We start from the raw sequence: 17,229 nt of genomic DNA, 5'->3' as shown, positions 1-17,229 counted from the left end.
ACTGGAAACTTGACTTCAGGGTGACGGTAATACCGTACGGTAAGTACGGAAACGCCGTGGCGTCGTGGTCAGTACGCAGCTTCTATTAAAGCTTTTTGGCCGCTCGAGTTGCTTATTGCATATGGTAACTTAATGAGATGATCAAAGTGACTAATAGAAATCTTGTAGACAAAGGAACCTACGTGCCGACAATGACGGTACGGTATTTCCGTACTTACCGTGCGGTATTACGTCACTGCTAAAAATACCCTTCACGGCTGCCGAGTACTACGGCTATAGCGATTTCGTGCACCTTTTTACGCATTCTGCGGAAAGGATTGTAGCTCTGACCAGCTTTCGCAAGCATATAGTATCGGCTTGGACGTGCACGCCCAAGCCGATAATAATGCTTGTGTTCATGAACACATACTATTAACGTTATACCGACACACGAATAACGTATACTATACCAAGATGGCATTACTCTGCGACTGCGTGTCTGTTAAATTTATCCGCTATATTACTCTGAGAATATGGAAGAGAATTAAAAAAAAACAATCAAGGAGCGTGAATGGATGCTTTTGTTCCTTTAATTCTTGATTTACATTCCGCAAACAAATGTGAATGGTAGCCGTAAACGCAGCGCGGTACACCTTCGGGCTTTTAATATGCCAGAGTTCTAAGATCATCGTAGTAGTACTGTGACACTACAAAAAAAAAAAAAAATGTTTTCGAAGCGTGGTCAAATAGCGCACTGGTCAGACTGTTAGAATTAATTAGACGGGGTAATTATTCAATGTGACACAAGTTAATGGATTCAGTCCCGTATAGCACTTGACGATAAGTCTTGTCAAGTATCCGAACTTGGACGTCCCACTTCTTTGTCCTGTCACAGACGCATTCCGTCTTCGTTTCACATTCACTACTTGGCGGTATAGATTTATTTATTTATTTATTTATTTATTTATTTATTTATTTATTTATTTATTTATTTATTTCAATAACCTCAGGGCCCGAGGGCATTACAGAGGGGAGTGGGTTACATTTTTAATACAACATAGTAAAAAAGAAAAAAAAAAAACTTGGGGGTTCCATAGATACAATGAAGAAAACCAACAATAAAAAGCGCACAGTAAAAGAACAAAAAACAGATGATTTAGAAATGCGAAGTAAAACAGGGTCTAATACAATAAGGAATCAACGCTAACGAAATAACACTCAAGCACAAGCACGTGCCTATGAACCAAAGAATGCATCGTTGCAGCAATATGTGTCAATATATAGGCATGTACAAAAAAAGGAAAACAAGAGGGCTACTCAAAAATGGAAACACTATAATCTTACAAAAATACCATTATGACAAGAACAGGTCAGTTACAACAGCCTTAAGCTTAGGGTTATCAGTAATCTCGACGACAGATCGGGGAAGGTGATTCCAACTTGCTGACGTACGGGGGATGAAGGAATTGTAAAAAATGGTTGGGGTGGCATGTCGGAATGCCAACTTTATGACGATGGTCGATGCGAGCAGATACGTAAGAAGAAGCGGCTATCAATTTATTCTTGAGGATCTGGTTGTCGTAACATACCTTGTGGAACACGCAGAGGCGAGATATTTTTGCTACGTTCTGAAAGCAGAGGTAATGATGAACTGTTTTCATGGAAGTGACGCTGGAGGGGCGGTGATAGAAAGAATGAAACGAGCAGCCCGGTTCTGGATAGATTCAAGCTGATAAATGAGCGTTTCTTGACTGGGGTCCCACACAGATGCAGCATATTCTAGTTTGGAACGGACTAATGATTTCTAAAGAAGTAATTTTACAAGGCTAGATGAAAGAGAAAAGCAGCGGCGTATAATGCCCAGCGTGCGATTAGCATTATTGGTTACGTGATCTACATGCATCTTCCAAGAAAGATCCGAAGAGATGAGTACGCCTAGATATTCGTAACAGGACACAGGTTCCAGGTTAGTATTATTGAGATGATAAGAGGGCAGTGTTGTATTGCGACGTGAAATGCACATGTGCTTGCATTTGTTAGTGTTTAATTCCATGTTCCACGTGTTAGTCCAGTGAAGAACCCGGAGCCTGAAGAAGATCTATGTCGGAGTCACTGTTAATAACACGGTATAAAACGCAGTCATCAGCGAATAGGTTAATTGATGAACATTAAAGGAACTGCTGGCATTTCATGCGCCAAAACCACGATATGATTACGATGTATACGCCGTTGTATGGGGACTCCGAGTTAATTTTGACCACCACGTTCTTTTTTTTTTAATGTGGACGTAGATCTATGTATACGAATGTCCTTACAATTCAACCCTATACCGATATGCGGCTGCCGGGGCCGAGAATTGAATCCGCGTCCTCATGCTTAACCACGTGACAGCATATCCACCAAGCTACCACGGCGGCCATGTTGGTACACTTTAAGAGATCAGAAGGAGCTCTTTATTCACTACCATGTAATAGATATTATTTATTCGCTACCATGTATGTGCTCCAGAAAGCTGAATTCGTCGTGCTGCGTCTTCAGTTGTTATCCCTGCAGAGCGCGCTCTTCCATCGTACCGCAGTGACATCAAGTTTAAACCATGGCGAAATGAAGAAGCTTCATTGCAGAGCTTGCGTTAAGGATGTACAAATAGTGAAAAGACAAATCTCCTAATCAAATACGAATACATCGCTCAAACGACTTTGTCACTTGTCATCGATGTGAAACAATATGTTTGCGTGAAAACAGTTTGATAAATAATAATAATGGCTTATTTACGTTATTTAATATGTACATGTAATCTCGTTCGCAACTAATTGAACTACAAGACACTTTAAGTTATCTGATGCACCGTTCAATTGAAACATGAGAGTAGCACCTCTCCACAGACGCTCTCCAAGCGTTGTGTCCACTGACGCATAATAATTAAGCACTGCACATAGTTTTGCGGAGGCGTAAATATCGTGAGAGTAGGAAATAACACCCCGATTTAATTGAATTGAGACAAGAAGTTCATAAGCTGCTCAAAAGCTGCTCAAAAGCGAGGAATTTTAATCAGATGGCTCGAAGTTATTCAGCAGCTGCTTCATGCGTTCGCTCTGCGAAGCAATTAACTGCGACTCGCCTTACAAAATCACACAAACAAGTTCGCGCTTGCATTGATCTTTCTTCCTCGCGGCTTCAGTAAGTGTTCTTATTCATTATATATTCGACGAAAAATGAAACATACCACAATTTTGAACCTTTAGAACTTGAATTTACTGTATACACGAACTTAGTGGTGCAGGTTAGCCCTTCTCACATTCTGTATATACACGGGCTAGTCAAATTGTGTTCAGTATTTCGATTATTCGCACATCACACATGTGTTTCGTAGACACAGCCCTGTACTTAGAATTTGTTAGAGCTATCGCACGGCATCTCGTTATGGAAGGAAAAGTAAGCTTGGTAATTACTATCGTTTCAGTGCTGCCCTGCAGGTCGGCTGCTCATGAGACCGCGTGAATATGGACGCCAGCAGTGGTCGTTAATTAACAATTACGCACATTCCAGTTGGCATATTTTGAAGAGGAGGTAAAGGCATTCGCTAGCAACAATAATGAAAATACCGCACGAGCTTGAACACGTCGTCAGCGCGTCCTCTCTTAACAAAGATAATGGTCGTGAGGTGGTAAAGCGCTCTGGCATATAAGCTGCAGGTCGTAAGCATCGAAATCCGTGATAAAGACTGACGGAAATAAATTGGCGCGCAGTTTGGGAAAATTACAGCCACAAAGGAAGAGATGATATAGAACCTTAATAAGCACATTTTATACCATCTGCAGCCGCAGTTTCACCAACGCGCGCAAACGAAGCGGAATTGGGGCTGGAACATTGCCATGGATTTCTGATATTGCCACTTCCGCTATCTGTTAACCTTCATTGCAAGTCTGCAACACAATGTCATAACTCAGCATATCAATATATATGTCGAAAGATATATAGGCAGTTTGCAACCGGCTTCAGCTGGCAACCTCAATAAAGTACTTCCTTCTAATAACGTACGCATTTGATTGACTGATCGATTTAATAACATATGCACCCGTAACTTCACTGCTCTGTTAAAGTTGTATTTTGGTTTGTGTAGTTTTTTAACTGCTACCCGCTGAGTTATACGACGATGTGCTGCGGTTAAATTAAAGATATGACGGAAACAACAATGTTCGAAATCCTTGAACATGAGCTGTTCATGCGCGAATATCACCACTGCTCACCATCACTGCTCACCAGCGGTGGTGGCTTTCCCGCAGGTTCGTTATATGAGCGCAAATAAGTATGGTATCGAAAGTCTTACGCTACACCATCTCTACAACGTCTAATGAATTCAATTTTGTCTAGAGATACTGTCGCAGTCCACTGCTCACCTTATTCCGTTGGAGGAGCTGCTGGCGGCGCGGTATCCCCGACGAGAACGACGTCGACGTTTATCCACGGGCCACGGCGACATCGCGTTCTCTTGGCGGCACAACGCGTTCTCTGCGAGCCGACTCCGGCGGGCGGCCGCCGTTGTTTGGGCGCCGCCGCATTGCCGCGGGCCGCGCGAGTACGCCCGTTGACGACGCACCCTCCTCTCCCGCTCTCTATCGCGGCACCCCCTCGCGACTGGACGATTTTCGCGCTCACGGGATCCGGCCGGAGACCTCGTGCTTCATGCGTACGTTTACTACTTCTGAAACTGCAGCGGAAGAAAAAAAAGTGGCAGGCTACACCTGATTGGTTAGTAAGTTAGTTAACTTCAAAATGCTGGTTAAGCGGGTTTGTTGGTATGTACATATAGTTTTTCAAACAGCGTAGAAACAGGACACCGATAAGACCACACAACACAGTTGGTTAGTTACAAAGTTGCTAAGTTAGTTGGGTCGGTTGGTAGGTCGGTTAGTTAGTTAGTTAGTTAGTTAGTTAGTTAGTTAGTTAGTTAGTTAGTTAGTTAGTTAGTTAGTTAGTTAGTTAGTTAGTTAGTTAAGTAAGTAACAACCTCAATATTAGTATTGGAGTAGCCGCAGTTATTGCACTAAGGGGATGCAATTGCATAGTATATAGGCGCGAGTGCTGCTCAACGGCTCAACCCACTATACGGAAAAAAGGCAAACGACCAGGCAGTAGTAGGGAGAAAAAAACAAACTAAATGGGAATAAGTACAGTATTAGCAGGAGTTGTGGTTGTAAAAACATAAAAAGCAGAAAAAGAAGAGAAAATATGAGAACAGAAAGTATAGACGACGAAGATAAATTTACTTCTTCCATAGGCGCTTCGACACGCAGCTACCGACACGACTTCTCATCTCAGCTCCGGTCAGCGTTGGCTCGAGCAACATACACGATCAAAACTCATTTTCTCGATACGCCTCTCTCATTGGAATTCACGCCTCAGTGGGCATACCCTAGATTTCCTCAGAAAGATAAGACCGACGCAGGTTCGCCGCATAGCCTGCGTCGCTCCTTATCTCGTGACGCGCGCTTTGTTTTCTGCTGCAGGTGCGTGTGTCCTCGAAAGCTATAGCTCAGCCTGAGTTATGCCACACATTACCGCGTTGCCACGAAGGAACCAGACCCTCCATTATCCCTGGTTTACCGGCCATCGTCCACGCAGACGGCTGCGCCACATACATCGAGAGCAGTATAGCCTCCCGTGTACAAGGCGCTCCCCTGTTGTCGGCGAGGCCGGCATCACGACAACAGTCCGACGTTTGTTCGTTTTGAGGACGTGTGCCCGAGTCTCGGTAGCTGAATTCTCGACTGCGCCGCTTCTGGTATATGCATGCGGATAGTCTCAGCCTCGTTTCTTTCTATCTTTTCCGCTGCCATCCTTGTCCACTTAAGTTAGACCGGCGGACCGCGCGACCCCGAATAAAGTTGTACAGTATACGGGGCGCCTCGCTCGTGGAGACTATAAAGCAGAGAAGCACTTTGTGCGCTCGGGGCAACTTCAGCCGGTGTTCGTCATCTTCTCCGTGCACAATAAGAAAATTTCCTACGAGTTTGAGGGTCATTCGCAGCAAATGAGTTAAACTGCTTCATTAAAAACTGGCTAATCACATTCCGCCAAATTCGACGCAGTCTATGCGGCAAATGTGCGACGTCCTAAGTGGAACGTCCGGCTTTAGCCGTGAAGTTTTAGCCGTGAAGAAAACAGAGGGAATTGTTCTTGTTAACTCTTGGTATAAGGTCCCTCGCCGGCAGAGTACAGTCATACAGCTTTTAAGGAAGTAAGGCAAATTAAACACGTGGGAGTATTTTAATTTTGAGAGTGAGCATTACGGCTTGCAGTAGTTTCGCACAATAAACTTGTCTGTACTCAATCAAAACAGTGCAGATTTCTTCAACGGGAGCGGTTGCCCGTTTTGGTTCAGGAAGTGTGCCAACTTTGCGAGCCTTTCATATTTTTACGTAACCTGAACGGTATAACAGTAATTAAACTACACACGAAAGCTGCCGGGTACATCACCCCTATCGCATGGTCTATTAATGCTATCTATAAACTAGGCGTGTTATCTCCTTCTTTCAAGAAACCGTGAAAACATTCGAGCGCTTCTGTAGCCGTACAAACAGAAGCATTGTGAAGCTTCATTACCGCCAACGGGCGCCTTGAATTATCACGCTCCTTGAGAAGCATTCAAAAGCTTTCCCCGAGGTTATTAACCTACCAAAAAAATCGGTTACCCTGTGCCTGTGGTGACCCCAGGCTATCTTTCCACGCTTTACAATCGCACACCAGATTATAGTTTGCGGGCTGCGGCACTGTTAACGTCTGGACACATATCGAACACTTATCGAACTGGACGTCGCCGTCGCCACCAGTTACGCCCCACTGACGCGTGCCTCGCCATATTTTCACGCAACCGTACCGACGTGTATATATATATAGTATAGTAGTAGACACGCGTTTTGCGTACTACACACACCGGACAGTGCAACCAGTTCCTCTCAGGAGGGCGTCGGCATTGATCTCATTCTGTCACGCGCGGCAGCTGGCTGCGAGTGTGCTCACAGAGCGGTCATGCAGGATGACGGGATACTACGCGGCGGTCGTCGAGTGAGCGGCGTCGTCTTCCAGAATATTCAAGGCGCGCCGCGCGCAGAGAAAAGACTGCACGGCGCGGAGTGCGAGGCGAGGCGAGGCGAGAGACTGAAGCCGGCCACTCGGCGCACACGGCCGGGCCTGGGAATTGGCTCGCGCCGACTGCTGGCCCAAATACGGCCCGCCCCGGCGGCCGCACGCGATGCACCCGACTGTGACAGGCGCGGCTCGCGAAGAAGTATATACAGACGCTATTTTATTCTTTCTTTTTCTCACGCCGAAAAAGAATCGCCTTTCTCCTTCAAAGCGTCGTCTTTTTCCTCGTCCGCGCTGTCCTCCGGGTCACATCTTTCGCTATCTTTATTCCAGCAAGTTGGAGAAGAGTCGAGTGCGATATTATACCAACCGCGTGGGGCGTTACAGACATCTATTGCACGTCCACGATGCAGAGAGTCGCTTAAGTGGACTGCGTCTTTGTCCACAGTACTATACGCAATGTAGGAAGAAAAGAAAAACTACAATAGAGAACATTACGTCACACCGCCAGCCTTGGCAGGCGAATTCGTGACACCATTACCTACGTTTTATTTTTATTATAGTGTTGGTCCAACCGCGTGTGACCTTCGCGAGTCGGCGTATTGCACTATAAAAAGTTGGGCGAGTTGGTTTTGATTTATTATGCGAAAAGGCGCGATTAAAACGATACACAGTATAGAAGGACACAGGAGGACGCGCTAGTAGGAACTGACGTATTTTATTCAGGAAAACATTCATTTACAACGCAGCTATTCCAGATAAACCAATCGAGTCGACTGAAAAAGATAAGACCAGACAATTACGCTCAGCCCAACACTGTACGCGACGTCCGAGAAAGGCCACCTCAGCTTCCTGCCAATTAAGCGAAGGTTGGCTTACGCAACTAGGCCCCTTCCGGCCTATATGGAAGGCCTCGACCATCTCCATTTATGTGGAACCCTCGTAGCTTTACATTACCGCTGTTTTCCCGAAAAAGGGGCTTGCAACTGCCCTCCTTGCACTACTTGCAGTGCAACGCCAGATGCGTTGCACTGAATCAAAGAACTGCAGTGCTCCCGTAGACGTAATTAAGACACCTTCCGGTTTGCCCAATGTAAACCTTCCCGCATGACAAAGTCAGTCGATAAACAACGTCATGAGCGCGAGGAACAAAATATGTCAGTTGCCAGTAGCACTTCGCCCTGTGTCCTATGTTCTGCATGTCGTTTTAATCGCGCCTTTTCGCATCGGCATATTGCCTGAAAACGTTTATTCTATACGGTAATTCTTAATCGACGCGCACGTGTTCTACTGTCCTGTATATCTCAGCCCGCAGAACAGTAGAACTAAAGCCAACCGCGTGCTCTGACGCAACAGTCACATGCTGGGTCGGCCCGATTTGTACGGCTTCGGTCGTGTTGCTCAGTGCTTCCTTGTCCATGTTTCCGTGTCTGTACAAATGGTCACACTATATATGTGACGGTTGTCGAATAAATGAGGACTTCCCACCTTTCCTCCTATGTTTGGTCGAAGTGCTGTGTATGTGCCAGAGGGGACTTCAGCCTCGCTAACGTCCATATCTCCCCAGTGTCGCATGCAATGCTTCATCCTCAGGCACTGTTCTGTAAAATTTACCTTTTGTGTTTGACGATAGTAGAAGTGGAGGGGGGGGGGAGGCAATACCAGGACATTTTGTACGCTATTCAGCTACTAAAATTTGTATAACAAACAAACAAACAAACAAACAAACAAACAAACAAACAAACAAGCAAACAAACAAACAAACAAACAAACAGTTTGTATCCCCTAGGGTGCGGAGATCTGTTTCCAAAGTGAGGAAAATTACGAGCGTCTCTAAGCCCATCTAATGGCCAAGAAACGGGTCCGTCAATTGTCGGGGACAAAAAGACAGCGAGAAGAGACGAAATAATTTTTGAACAAAATTGGATGCCTTTACGTAAAACGGAAATCGAAGCAACGTGCAATATACAAGCGCGGGTCTAGAGAAAGAGAAGCCGCCTAGGAGACGCTGGCGGCTTTGGGTGGCATTTCCTCGCCGTCCGACAGCGGATTGGTGACGACTGTGACACCCGACTCGGAGATGACCAGCGTACGCGTCAGTCCTGCGTTCCGGTCGCTGTGCGAGCGCTGCGCGCCGCCCTCCGAAGGAACTCCAGGCGCCGTGGGCATCGCCGGTGAGTCCGACAAGACAGCAATTATCTCCGGTGGCTGCGAGGTTTTAAGGCGGAAGCTCATCAAACGCGAAAATTGACCGCCGGCGTCCCGCGTCAACACGAGCGATGACAAAAGTCATCACGTGGTGATGTCACCACATGACGTCATGATGTGATAGCTCGCCGAAATTCGTGACGTAATCACGACGTCACTATGATGTCATCACATGTCAGCGTCGCTTGGTAAAACGGGGGCTGATCACAGAGGCAATGCAACACCAGGTAAGGTGTAGAAAGCTTGCGATGCCTGACTTGTCACACATATAACTCTCTTTAAAGATACACGTGATCTCTCTTTATGAGAGTTAGCCTACGCTTCGCAGGACTCTCCAAACGGAATATAATGATCTTCAAAAGGGAGTTAACGTGTATCATTAAGAGAGTTATGTATGTGTCAGGACTTACCGAAAACAGTAAAATGACCCCCCCCCCCCATTTTTTTTTTCTTTAAGCGTAGAATCCTAGAACTTGTTTTCCCTGGAATCCTAAAGAAAGCCCAGAATGTCTTTCTCTCTTTCTGTAGTGCTTTACTTTTTTCGCAGCTTCAGACTGGCCCTAAAGCGATTCTCTCTTCCTATACTTCGCCCGTTAGCATGTGACACTCACAGTCTCTTCGAGAGCGACGACCACAGCAGCCTGGATGCCGCTTTGTCCTTCTTCGCCGGATGACTGTCCCTGGCTGCGAGCGTCCGTCGTCGTGTCCTCACTCTGCCCCTCGGCCGCAGCTTCAGTGCCCTGGCTCTTGAGGAAGGCGAGGTAGCGCAAGTGCTCGTCGGGATCCCGAGGACCCCAATCCTCGTTGATCGCCAGCGCCGCGTCGTAGTCCTGTATCAGGCAGTGGTCGCAGTTACGTGTACCCTATCAAGGCGAAGCCTCATCAAACGCGAAGAGTGACCGTCGGCGTCAGCACGAGGGATACAAAAAAAATCACGTGGTCATCACAAGGTCACATGTCGCCAAAATTTGCAAAGTCATCATATACAATATTAATATCTGGGGTTTTACGTCCAAAACCACGATATGATTATCAGAGACGCCGTAGTGGAGGGCTCCGGAAATTTTGACCATCTGGTGTTCTTTAACGTGCACCGACATCGCACAGCACACGGGCGTCTTGCATTACGCCTCCATTGAAATGCGACCGCCGCAGCCGGGATCGAACCCACGACTTAGAGTCAGCAGCCGAGCACCGTAACCGCTACACCACCGCGGCGGACGTGAAGTCATCATGACGCCACTATTATCTCACATCACGTGACGTCACACGATGACGTCACCACATGACATCGCCGCTTGGTCAAAGGTGGGCCAGTCGCGGAGGCACTGCAAAACCACGTGAGGTGCAGAAAGCTTCCGATTCCTCCGATCCCGGAGGCAGTGCGAGACCACGTTGGCTGCGGAAAGCTTTCGGGCGATATCAACACGATCGACTGAGAAGAAAAAGAAGGTGGCTTTCGCCTTCGAGTCGTTCTAGGGAAATTCATAAGGGGCCATGTGACTTTTTTTCTCTCATGTAATAGGCAGACCTCCAATTAAATGAATGAATGAATGAATGAATGAATGAATGAATGAAGTATGTGTTCGAGTAGGCTATATTTTTGCCCCAATTTTCTGAAAAATTAAAGCAGTTTATAGCTCGCGCTCACTGTCGTGCTTTGCTTTCTGTCTACACTGTCATGTCCCTTCGTTACTTCGCGCTATAGTTTTGCTCTGCCTAACCAACTAGCTCACTGCAGAATTTTTATGAAATAAATAAATAAATAAATAAATTGTCAAGACGTTTATTAACGGGCACTCAGCGACGGCGCACGGCAGCGACAGTCAAAGCGGGGCCGACTCTCTGCACGAGGGGCGTGCTCTCAGAGAAGAGAACGACCCACTGGAAGGCGCTCGACAGGACGACCCATTACTGAGTAGGAATGCTTCGCTACAATTTCCCCGGCTACGAAAAGGGAGCCGCCTGGCGACCTAGCAACTCGTCACTATGAGCGGGTCATGGTAGGGCTTCAGGCGCGCCAAGTTGACAATGTCGCGCCCTCGACGGCGCATGTCCAAAGATGGATCGGTGGGTTCGATGAGGTAGTTCACCGGGGATGTGCGTTCGACGACACGGTAGGGGCCTTCATATTTGGGCAGTAGTTTGGAAGAGAGGCCAGGTGCAGTGGTAGGGACCGAGAGCCATACGAGCGCTCCAGGAAGGAACGTGGCCGCAGAACTGGTGGTGTCACCGCGAATACTTTTCTGCCGCTCTTGGCTATTCGTAGTAAAGGTCTTGGAGAGCTCGCGACACTCCTCAGCAAGTCTGGCTGTGGCAGAAATAGGCGCACATTCAGATCGATCCGGCTTGTAGGGAAGGATTGTGTCAATGGTGTGCGACGGGTGCCTGCCATACAATAAGAAAAATGGTGAGAAACCAGTAGTGCTCTGAGGAGCGGTATTGTAGGCGTATGTGACGAAGGGTAGAATGGCATCCCAATTCGTGTGGTCGGCGGCGACGTACATCGAGAGCATGTCGCCTAGCGTGCGGTTGAAGCGTTCGGTGAGGCCATTCGTCTGCGGGTGGTAAGCAGTAGTTTTGCGGTGAACAACGTTGCACTCGTTGAGAATGGCTTCGACGACTTCCGACAAGAAGACACGGCCTCGATCACTGAGCAGCTCCTGGGGTGGACCGTGACGCAGCATGAATCGGTGGAGCAGGAAGGAGGCCACATCGCTCGCTGTAGCCGCAGGGAGGGCAGCAGTTTCAGCGTATCGCGTGAGGTGGTCTACAGCGACGATGGCCCAGCGGTTACCAGCGGACGTCAGGGGAAGTGGCCCATATAAATCGATGCCAACGCGCCCAAACGGTCGGTCAGGGCAAGGTAGAGGTTGCAGACCTTCTGGCGACAGGTGCGTTGAAGTTTTGCGACGCTGACAATCGATGCAGGAGCGAACGAACTTCTCCACGTAGCGGTACATCCCTCGCCAAAAGTAACGTTGGCGAATGCGGTGGTAGGTTTTCGATACCCCAGGGTGTGCACACTGCGGATCAGAGTGGAACGACTCGCATATGTCATAACGCAGACTGCGGGTATTACTAGTAGCCACTGGCGACCGTCGCCGTTGTAATTGCGTCGGTGGAGCAGGTCGTCGCGAACGGCGAAATGGTGGGCTTGACGACGCAACAAGCGAGTGGATGGTGTGGCCGATGGATCAGTCAGCAAGTCTATCAGTGAGGCAATCCATTGATCCTTGCGCTGCTCGGTAGCGATGGTGTGAATATCGATGGAAGAAACGACAAAGTGAGACGCTGAGTTGTGGGCATTGTCGTCAGGCAAGGGAGAGCGCGACAGGGCGTCGGCGTCAGCATGCTGACGTCCGTTGCGGTACAGCACGCGGATGTCGTAGTCTTGCAGGCGAAGTGCCCAACGGGCAAGACGGCCTGAGGGATCCTTCAATGACGACAACCAGCATAGTGCATGATGGTCGGTCACGACATCAAACGGGCGACCATACAAATAAGGTCGGAACTTTGTAAGGGCCCAAATGATTGCCAGGCATTCTTTCTCCGTGACGGTGTAGTTGGTCTCGGCTTTAGTAAGCGTACGACTTGCATATGCGACAACATATTCCGGGAACCCAGGTTTGCGCTGCGCAAGGACAGCACCGAGGCCAACACCGCTGGCGTCCGTGTGTACCTCTGTAGGGGCCGTAGGGTCGTAGTGGCGTAGAATGGGAGGAGACGTCAACAAACGACGGAGCTTTGCGAAAGCGTCGTCGCACTCTGACGACCACGAATTGAGGGGCCCGTTACTTCCAAGGAGCTTCGTCAGCGGTGATATGATAGTCGCGAAGTTTCGGATGAAGCGCCGAAAGTAGGAGCATAGTCCTACGAAACTGCGCAGTTCTTTGACGGACGTAGGTTTGGGGAACTCTGTCACGGCCCGAAGCTTGGCTGGATCTGGGAGGATGCCGTCCTTGGACACCACGTATCCTAGTATCGTCAGCTGCCGTGCTGCAAATCGGCACTTCTTGAGATTCAGTTGTAGCCCGGCGTCGCGCAAGCGCGTCAAAACCTGCCGCAGGCGTTGAAGGTGTGTTGAGAAGTCCGGGGCGAAAACGACGACGTCGTCGAGGTAGCATAGGCACGTGTGCCATTTCAGTTGCGCAGAACGGTATCCATCATGCGCTCAAAGGTCGCAGGCGCATTACACAGCCCAAACGGCATGACGTTGAATTCGTACAAGCCGTCGGGTGTGACAACGCTGTCTTCGGTCGAGCGTCATCAGCCATGGGGACTTGCCAGTACCCTGAGCGCAAATCGAGCGATGAAAAGAACTCTGCTCCTTGCAGGCTGTCAATGGCATCGTCTATTCGAGGTAGGGGATAGACGTCCTTACGGGTGATCTTATTGAGTCGTCGGTAGTCCACACAGAACCGCACAGAGCCGTCCTTCTTCGCAACGAGAACGACAGGAGACGCCCACGGCTGTTTGAGGGTCGAATAACATCGCGGCGAAGCATGTCTTCGACTTGCTCGGTAATTACACGACGCTCTGTTGGCGACACGCGATATGGACGTTGCCGCGTGGTGGTTGGGCGCCAGTGTCGATGCGATGCGTGACAGCAGACGTGCGGCCGAGAGAAGTTTGCGCTACATCGAACGAAGAACGAAATTCTTCCAACAGGCATAGAAGCTGGGAACGCTCGACCGACGTAAGGTGTTCAGCAATCGAGGAACCAAATAATCAGTGGGTGACGAATCAGATGTGGAAACAGCACTGAGCGAATGGGAGTTGGCGCAGTGCGTGTCACCGGTGCGTCCATAACTTGTGCGTCTTCGAGGGCTTCAGCCCGCCGAGACATTCCCCTCGCACCAACCTAACAATGTAACGGGGATGGATTCGTAAACAAAAATGTCGGGTCGCCCTGAATGACTTGCACGGTCGCAAATGGCACCAACAAGCCTTTTCTAGTGAAGACGCGGTCAGATGGAGAGAGGAGTGCAACGGCGTCGGTGAGTCCAGTGCAGCAGACTGACCACAGCCGTGTGAGGAGTTTGCAGGAAGTGTGGTGTCGTCTTTGACGAGTACCTTGGTCACAGCCGGTGTACTGTCCGCCGGCGTCAAATCTGAGAATGGTGAGAGCTCTATTTCGGCTGGTGCGCAACGAATTACGGCGGCGTGACGGGCGAGAAAATCCCATCCCAGGATGACGTCGTGAGAGCATGAGGAAATTATGATGAATTCAACGGCGTACAGAGCGTCCTGAATCACGACACGGCTGTGCACACCGCTGTCGGGTGAATGCTGTGAGCGCTGTGCTGTACGGAGGGAGAGCCGGAAGTGGCGTCGTCACCTTTCGTAGTAGTCGGCTAAATTTAGCGTCCATAACGGAAACGGCAGCTCCAGTATCTACAAGGGCCGATGTGCGCACACCATCTACAAACACGTTCTACTACGTTTGATGGGCTTTGCTGAGGGCTTTGGCTGTTCGATAGCGTCGCAGCCCTTGCCTCTTGGACTGCGACGACTAGTTTTCCTGGTCTCGTGCGACCGGACGAGGCCGCATCGGTGACAGTGAGCGGCGTCGTGGGACGGTGAACGACGAGTAGATGGACCTGGGCGTGACGTCGGTGACATAGGCGGCAGCGGGTCATAATACGGGCGGCTGGACTGGTTGGTGACGGCTGATCCGACTCGAGGCGGCTGCACGCGGTTGCAATAGCGGGCTACGTGGCCGGCGCAACCGCACGCAAAGCAGATCGGGCGGTTGTCGGCAGTGCGCCATCGGTTTGTCGAGCTAGGTCCCATCCACGTGGCAGGACGCGAGGGACGGGGCGGCTGCCGATATGACGTCTGCATGGTGGGCTGCAGTCGGGTGTAGGGATGATGTCGGCGTACGCAGCCGGCACACTCGCTTCGAAGGCCTGAGGCCTGGTGACGGCTCCAGCGTATGTAGCGGGGGCACCACAGGGAGCGCTGTGGGCGGCCTGGCTGCAACTTGGGCGTAACTGAGCGGCGCAGACGCAGGAGGGGGCTGTGGTATTCCGGCATAACCTCCGCGATTTCCTGCTCAATAGCCCGGCGTAGGGGAGGCAGCAGTGTGGTCGACGACTGTACAACATCCTGCGGGTGAGAGAAGGCCAGTAAGGAGAACTGGCGGGCAATTTCCTCCCGGACGAATGACTTGATTTCGGCGAGTAAGACGGAGTGGTCCGACACGGCCGACAAGCCAGCGAGATCGGCGTCACGTGATGGAGGTCGACGCGTCATCAGCCGCTGCCGGCGTAGCTCCTCGTAGCTTTGGCACAGCGTGATGACCTCTGCCACAGTGCGAGGGTTTTTGGCGAGTAGCATGGTGAAGGCATCGTCGTCGATGCCTTTCATGATGTTCCGGATCTTGTCGGCTTCAGACATGGTTGCGTTGGCTTTCTTGCACAAGTCGAGCACGTCTTCAATGTAGCTCGTGAAAGACTCGCCGGACTGCTGGGCTCGTTCACGTAACCGCTGTTCGGCTTGCAGCTTGCGAACGGCAGGGCGGCCAAAGACGTCGATGATGGCGGTCTTGAAAGCGGACCACGTAGCGAAATCGGATGCGTGGTGTTGTACCATAGACTTGCCACACCCGCGAGGTAGAAACGAGGTTGCTCAGTTTGCCTGCCTGTCCCATTTATTAGGGACGCTCACACGCTCGTAGATCGCGAGCCAGTCCTCGACGTCGGTGCCATCCGCGCCGGTGAAGATAGGAGGGTCACGGATGCGGGGGACACCCGGACATGGCGTCGGTTGCAAGAGGAGGCGTTTGCTGGGCGGCGTCTTGAGTCATGGTAGCAGGCACGGTACGGGATCGAAGCTCCAAGGGCATCGAATGCGGACCGCAGTTGTTAAAGGGCACAGCACTCTCTCACAAATTGTCAAGACGTTTATTAACGGGCACTCAGCGACGGCGCACGGCAGCGACAGTCAAAGCGGGGCCGACTCTCTGCACGAGGGGCGTGCTCTCAGAGAAGAGAACGACCCACTGGAAGGCGCTCGACAGGACGACCCATTACTGAGTAGGAATGCTTCGCTACAAAATAAATAAATAAACAAATAATAAATAATAATAAATAAATAAACGCCAGGCCTGCGCGGGAAGCGCAGTACAGTCACAACGAAAGCTGGAAGAGCGGCGTTTCAAGATCCCGTTGTAAGCTCTCTTGTGGCTACTAATACAAGTACACTAGCAAAACCCACTACGCCACAAATTATAATTTTTGTGAAGTGGGAAGCACCCACCACGACATTATTCGTCATTCTGCAGAGAAGCGAGGTACCATCAGTAAGGCATTATGTGCACTTTGTTGATGCGACGGTTGATGACGATGAAGAATTGTGGCTCAGCCCTTTGTAATGGGTTGGAAGCTTTAACGACCCACTAGTTACGTAATTCGCATTGCGTGACGCCCGGACGCTATTGACTCTCCCACCGCGCTTTATAACATACGCGAACGTGAGCAAGAAAGATAGAGAGGAATGAACTTTATTCAGACCCTGAGGAATGGATCATGGGAGCCTTATGGGCTTCCTTGGCAACCAATAGAAGTGAACCTGCGAGGAACCCACTACACTATAAATCTTCATAATTTTGTGAAGTAGGGAAGCAGCTACTATGCAATTTTTCGTCATTCTGCGGAGAACCCTGGTACCCGCTTACACCTGTCAGGCATTATGCGCACTTTGTTGATGCTGTGGCTCTGATGTACGATGAAGCCTTATGGCAGAGTCCCTTTGTAATGGGTGGAACAATTCAACAAACCCCCTCGTTGCGCAATTCGCATTGTGTGACGCCTGGTTGTTATTTTACTCTTCTACCTCACTACATACATATGTTAATGTGGTTCCTTCCCGACATGAAGCCTGTATAGGGCCTTTTGCATAGCAGTTTCAAGCACCGGCATGGCTCTGAGATAGCAATAGGGTTCCCAC

General features: G+C 49.7%; 2 protein-coding genes across 3 annotated transcripts in view; one reads left to right on the top strand and one right to left on the bottom strand.

Moving 5' to 3' along the window:
- LOC119387319 (beta-1,4-mannosyl-glycoprotein 4-beta-N-acetylglucosaminyltransferase) overlaps nt 1-4,535 on the bottom strand; it is a 42,854-nt gene extending 38,319 nt beyond the window's left edge. The window contains exon 1 of the mRNA XM_037654671.2: nt 4,380-4,535. The gene's annotated coding sequence lies outside the window, so the exon portion shown is untranslated. The remainder of the gene's footprint in view (nt 1-4,379) is intronic.
- LOC119387320 (epidermal growth factor receptor-like) overlaps nt 1-17,229 on the top strand; it is a 254,545-nt gene that overhangs the window by 51,195 nt on the left and 186,121 nt on the right. The gene's annotated exons all lie outside the window — the stretch shown is intronic.

The sequence above is a fragment of the Rhipicephalus sanguineus genome, chromosome 3, assembly GCF_013339695.2.
Source record: "Rhipicephalus sanguineus isolate Rsan-2018 chromosome 3, BIME_Rsan_1.4, whole genome shotgun sequence".
NCBI classification, from domain to species: Eukaryota; Metazoa; Arthropoda; class Arachnida; order Ixodida; family Ixodidae; genus Rhipicephalus; species Rhipicephalus sanguineus.
This window is presented reverse-complemented; position numbering and strand designations above follow the sequence as displayed.